Source organism: Taudactylus pleione, unplaced genomic scaffold, assembly GCF_031769625.1.
Source record: "Taudactylus pleione unplaced genomic scaffold, aTauple2 ptg000154l, whole genome shotgun sequence".
Lineage (NCBI taxonomy): Eukaryota > Metazoa > Chordata > Amphibia > Anura > Myobatrachidae > Taudactylus > Taudactylus pleione.
Window position 1 is genome coordinate 19319101 of NW_028284556.1, and position 6699 is coordinate 19325799.

At 44.8% G+C, this 6699-nt stretch overlaps 1 pseudogene; it reads left to right on the forward strand.

The window, feature by feature from the left end:
• Positions 1-581: 581 nt before the first annotated feature.
• On the forward strand, positions 582-2009 carry LOC148521927 (uncharacterized; annotated as a pseudogene).
• Positions 2010-6699: the final 4690 nt, after the last annotated feature.

The following is a 6699-nucleotide window of genomic DNA, read 5'->3' on the forward strand; positions in this document are numbered from 1 at the left end:
ATTTATCTCTGCATTTGTCTGCAGTCGGTTTATAATCCAGGTCCACCAATGAGCTGATCCTAAATTATAAATAAATGTATGATATCGAAAAGCAAGTAAAAAATACAAAAGTTTGTGACTTATCAGTTCTAATTCTATGTATGGGTCCAGTATATATACAGGTAATTCTCATCTACCTCTGTCCTGTGTTTTACACCATCCCAATGTAGCCCTATTTCCCACCCATCTCCCCTCTAATCTATTATATTGAACCCACTCCCTTCTCATTATCCTCATATCTTCTTTCACATAACTTATTTCCCGATTTGTTCCTCGGGAGGCTTTCCACCTAGCAACAGCTGGTGGGTAGGATGGCAAGTCTTCCGACTGCCGCTGGAGAAGGGAAGTGAAAAGAATTTTCACTTACCTTCTTCCACAGCTGGGGAGCGTGCTGGCGTGCACGGGTGCATAATGTGCGCGCAGACACAAGTGCTGATAGCCGCTTATGAGCCAGCAGGCTGCGTGCACACATTGGTCACGTGCGCGCGTGATTACCTGCCTAGTACAGCCCTCCCCTTGCAGATTTGACCTCAGCGCTGAAGATGGAGGATGCAGTCTCTGTGTCTGCTACAGATACTTTGCCTGTGTCCCCATCTGACAGCCATATTAGTAATAACCTACATAGGAGAAAGCTCTCCACTGACTATTCCTCATCTGAGGAATTTATATTTAAAAGAAAAAGATTGCTCAACCTTGCCAGGTCAGAAGACAGCTGGGATAGCTCTGAGGCAGATAGTGTGCCTCTGGAGGTTTACCTCCCCCCCCCTTCATTTCACTGTTCTCACACAAGATTGTGAGGAAAAGTACTTCAAAGAAGAATAATGTGAGTAATACAAGAGACAAAAGTCTCATTCCCAGGTATTGCCCATAGCTGGAATACCTCTATGGTGCGTAACAAACCACCATCTCCTGCCCATGGCTGGCATTTATCTCCAGCCAGTTCCTGGCACCAAGCGCTGCCGCGCTCCCACAGTGGGTCCAGTAAGCAGCGTTCCCTGGCCCTTATTCAACATGACGACGTCAGTCACCACTCAGTAGACTGGGAGTCAGAAGAAGTCACCAGAACTTCAGTATCCTCTAAGAGAGGCGAATACAGTGACCTGCAAATGGCCAGCGTGGCATTAGCAGGCATAACACCTCCTAATAAGGTTTATGCCTCACACTGGGCACTGAGCGAACGCTCCCATGTATATCATTTTGCCCAGTTAGCATTTACGACCACCATCGTAAGGAGATTGAGATGGTTCTGCGTAATCCTACAGGTATTCCAGATATTCCTGTTCTTTTTGCCCCAGAAATTGACCCAGTACTGTCTTCACTCATTGGTGACAGAACCCAGAGGGACACTATTGACAAATTATTCCAGAAAATCCAATTTAAAGTGTCTGACGCTGCTGGTCCTCTGCTGTTCGTACTGGACAAAGCAGAGAAAGAGGAATCCGCTAGCAGATCTTTAGACTCATTGGTAGCCTCTAAGGCAGCTCTCCTTAAAGCTATAAGCAGAGTGACCCTGATGGTAGGACAGACTTTCGATTTCATATCGAATACTCATAGAACCCGCTGGCTAGCTAGAGCTGGTTTAACTGAGTTCGCCCCCAGGCCAGAAGAAGTACCTAACCTTGCAGACTCCGATCTTTTCGGCCCAGAATTCATTGGCGAGGTTAAAATTCGTTACAAAGCCTGCAAATCCTTTGCGGACCTTAAACGCCATCAGTCCTCCAAACAGCCCTTTCGCCAGGAGGGTCGTCCTGCAGGATCCAGCAGTTCGACCCGAGACCAGCAAGGTGCCCCACGAGGACAAAGAGGAGGCTACAACAGGATTCGAGGTGCCAGAGGTGCATCATCCGCTAACTCCAACCCTTCCAGAAGACACAGAGGGCACAGTAAGTCGTTTAGAGATACCCTCCCACCTTGGCCTCTCATGCAACAGTTTTGTGGAGGGAGATTACCACAGACAAATGGCTGCTAAATATCATACAAAAAGGGGGAGCATGGCCAGGACGAGCTCCTAGGCCCAAATATCCAGAATTATTATCCTGTTCCCTCTGACTGGGCTCCCACTTTGGCACATTGTTGATTACTTACCTCTCCACGCTCCTGAAGTCCCTCGGCCTGCCTATTCCTTCTGGTTGCTGTGTTGTGAGAGCAATTACTTTCCCCCTGCAGCGTCTCTTCATCGCAGGCACCATTTTGGATTTGGGTGCAGCGGCTGCTGCAGCTCCTGGTTGAGGCATTGATTCCATTACCTTCCTGAAAGAAGTCCTGGGTGGGCGGGTAGTTAGAGGACCCTGCTCCTGTCATTCCACGGTCCTCTGTGGGCTTCTGTGGACCCGTGACTCCCGGGCCCTGCTGCCATCTTGTATTCAGCCTGGGTAGCTGCTGCTCCTGCTTCCTTTACTGGAGTTGTATGTATTCCGGTCAGTGCCCTGAGTAGTTAAAGAGGTGGATAAGCATCTCCTCACGGTGTGTAGATTGTTGGTGACCTTTGTGAACCCGCAGTTTCTAAACCCAGCCAAAGTTTTGAAGTGCTACTCTACAGCAGCAAAGGCCTGTAGGCTGAAGGCAGATATTCTGTTGGTTATCCTGAGTATCCTGGATTGCAGTGCCTGCTGTTTCTGATCATCTCCAGTGAAGTATTGTATTATACTACCATCCTGTTTTGATACTTGTTTCTATGAATATCTCCTGAGATGGCTATGCCTTCTTTAAATAATATGGAACTTCTCCTTAAAGCCATCACCAACTCTGAAGAGAGGCTCGTGGCTTGGGTGGCGAAATTGCACTTTCAGTTATCTCTTTCATGTTATCATTTATCACATACTGAAGTACAGCTTACTGAAATGGAGGCCTGTGATCCCGAATTGGAGGGTGGTGATACTTCTGGTTCTGTCTGCTTAACCACCTTCAAGCCTCAGATACCATCTCCCGCCAATGTTGAGTGTTTCGTTAGTACTCAATTTTCTATTTCTCTCTCTGAATGTGAGGACCTCACTTTGCCTGCAAAAAAGCAATTCCTGGATTTATCCTACTTAGTGATTGTGTTTCCTTTCAAGTTTGACGATCTCTCAAACCCTGGATACTCTGATTCTTCAGTGGCTCCTCAAGAAGTCCGGTATCTATGCCTATCGGCTGTGATGGAGAGTCGTGATTTGCCGTTACAGTACTTTATTTATTATTATGTTTGTTCTTGGGGAGGCTGGATCGAGACTTTATTTCTTTTCATTATTTTCCAGGAGGCTGAAGCTTGGCCTGATTAGTACATTGGAGATAATTGTTTTTGTTGTGTATTGATGCCTTCTCTGATGTTAATTGTTTGACTAGTCTGCTGATGCCTACTATGTATGTTTTTTTTCCCCATTTTTTATTTTTCTCACTTTGTATATATACGTATATCCTGTTGTTCTGATTGTTTAAAACTCTAGTGTCATGCCTAGATTATGTCCTGTTTTATTGTGTCTCCATTTGTGCATGGGAGCTGGGCCATATCTGGCTCATGGCCATATAGTATTTTGCCCCTGTCTTATTGTGGTGTTATTATCCTTTCTCTGGGTTGGGGAGGGGGGGGGTATGCTCCTGAGATATATACAATATTTTTTTTTGTATTTGTGTATTAGGCGTGGGGGGAATTGGTATTTAGTTAGAGTTTATAGTAAGTGAATTTTGTGAAGGGATCCAAGTATGCCTAGGTTGGGGTCAGGTTATACAGAGTGGAGGGTTATAGGGAGGTTTGCTTTGGGTAATTGTGTTTATTTTTTTTTGAGTATATGTTTAGTTTGTAGTTAGGGATGGGTTCGGTAGGTTTGGTGGTGTAGGGAGGCAATAGTTTGGACATATACTTATGATGGGTGTAAATCTTACTAGTTCCCTTATTTTTCTTTAATGTCTATTGTATACACCCCATTGATATTATGCTTTTTTTTTCTATGCACACCCAATTTGTGTAGTTTTGATAACCGGCAGATGTTTTACCTTATAATGATTTGATATCTAATTGATATAGCTAGAAGTGGGAGGATATTTGTATACTCTTATCCGGTTACTAGGGCCCGAAATGCGCCTTCGGGTTCCTACTATTTTCTTCACAAAGTGGACTATATTGTATATCCTGATTTTTTTTTATGTAATCTTAATTATACCTATACAATGTCCTATGCCCATATATATTATATGTTGCATTTGTTTCCTCATACCTACCATACTGTATATGTTTTATTCTATTCATGTAGTAGGGTATCTATAATGTTAAAACCAATACAAAATATTGAATTACAAAAAAATATCATACAAAAAGGCCTGTCTCTCCCACTTCTAAGATTCCACAGCCAAACATTTCCCTGTTCTACAAATGCCAGCCCTCGGCTGGATGACGTTTTGACCCAATCATTATCTCAGGGCAAAATAGAATTGGCATACACTTCCAAGAAAGGTTGGAACAGTCACCTCTTCCTCATACGGAAGCAGGATAGTTCTTACAGACCCGTTTTGAAGTCAAATCCCTAAATTGGTACATAAGACATTGCACATTCAGACTGGAAGGTCTGGCAGAGATTTCTTTCCTCCTTACTCAAAACGACTATTGTATAAAGATAGACCTCAAGGAGGCCTTCCATGCTATTCAGGTCCACCCAAACCACAGAAGGCTTCTGAGATTTCTTTGGAAAGATGTCCTCTACCAATGGACAGTGATGGTCTTTGGGTTGTCCAATGCCCCTTACACATTCACCCGGCTTATGAAAGCGGTAGTGTCTCATCTCTGGCAAAAACAAATTCACTGCATAATTTATTTGGACGACCTTCTGGTAGTCCATGCAGAATGCGAGAAGCTGCTCTCTCAACGAGACTTAATCGTATCCCTGCTTCTCAATCTGGGCTTCTCGATAAATTATACCAAATCAATACTAAACCCTTGCCAACGTATAACCTTTCTAGGTTTCCTAATAGATTCCCCTTCTTTCTCTATAGCAGTCCCATCAGACAAATGGAAAGACATTCAGACCTTTATTTTTCGTATTCTCCACCGGCAGCTCACCATGAGAGATCTCGCTGGAATTTCTTGGGAAAATGAGAGCATTAGATCCAAGGTTTCTACATGCACCCCTCATTTGCAGACACTCTCAGAACCTTCTAGGATCTCTTCTCAAGAGAGGTCTCAAGTGGCCAGACAAAATTCTGCTCACAGCTATAGCACGCCAGGAGATAGAGAATTGGCTAGTTCTTCTCCTGCCTCTTCTCAGGCCTCTCCTAGAACCCCTACAAGAGGTCATAATCTCCTCAGATGCTTTCCTCACAGGCTGGTGAGCATTCACACGAGACAAAGCCGTGAAAGCCAAGTGGTCTGCTCAGGAATCAGAGGCCCACATCAACCTTTTAGAACTAAGAGCGGCCAAGTTAGCCCTGGAGGCTCTAGTCCCTCCTCAGCTTCGAGACATTCCAGTTCAGATTCGCCTAGACAACTAAACCGCCGTGTCTTATATAAACAAGATTGGCGGCACCAATCACTACTACTTTGCCGAAAGGCATTAGACATCTGGCAATGGGCATTACAAAGATCTATTCAGCTGTCCGCCGTGTATGTACCAGGCGAACTAAACGAGCTTGCAGACTCCCTTTCCAGAACTCGCCTCACTCTGCACAGAATATCCCTGAAACCAGACATTTTTCACAACATTGTGATAGCATTTGGCCAACCGCAGTTGGATCTATTTGCAACCTCATCCAATGCTCAGGTTCCGACCTTCGTATCCAGAATCTGGGTCCAAACTGCCTTCCACACAGATGCAATGCCGTTTCCATGGACAAATCTCATCCTCCCATATGCCTTTCCTCCCCCGGCCATGTTGTTGACAGTACTTCACAAGATCAGAACAGACAGGGTACCCCGAATCATTCTGGTATACCCAGTCTGGCCATCCAGAATTTGGTTCCCCCTAATCAGTCTCCTACGCAAAGGACCCAAACTTCCCCTGGGTCTATCCAAAGACCGCTTCCGCTTCAGGGGCTACCTCAATGCATGTGGATGGCGATATTGCTCGGTTATTAACAGGCTCACACCTCTCAGCCACTTCTACAGCACTTATTAATGCATCTCAGGCCAAGAACAAGATCTAAATATAATGCAATCATAAAGGAATTTGTTTCCTGGCAATCCACACACCCTACTTCTCACCTATCCTCTGCTGTAAACTCTGCCATTGACTTCCTAGCTTGCAGATATGAGGCAGGGTTGGCTTCGGCCACCACCTGCTCATACGGCTCTCTCTCACACCTAATTCCTGGACTCTCTGAGAATAAATTATATCTCCGCTTGCTCAAATGCATTTTCTTATCTAGGCCATCATCTGGATTTCTTTGCCAGTATGTCTTCAACCTCAGATATTTCCTGTGTGTCAAGGAAACTGGCATCCCTCCTAGCTTTAGCTTTTGCAGCAGGAGGAGCGGAACTCTCCTTGATAGACATTTCAGACCCCTGGATGACACCAAACTGAGCAGGTTTCCACATAATACTCAGAGGACACACAAAAACCACTTTGTTTCAAAATCCCTTAGTGGAGTTTGACCTCGTTAAAGATTAATTGGATACCTCCCTTTGCTTAGTGGAGTGTTTGTCTTCTTACCTTGCTATCACCGCTTCACACAGAGGCAACATTTCCCAACTCTTTA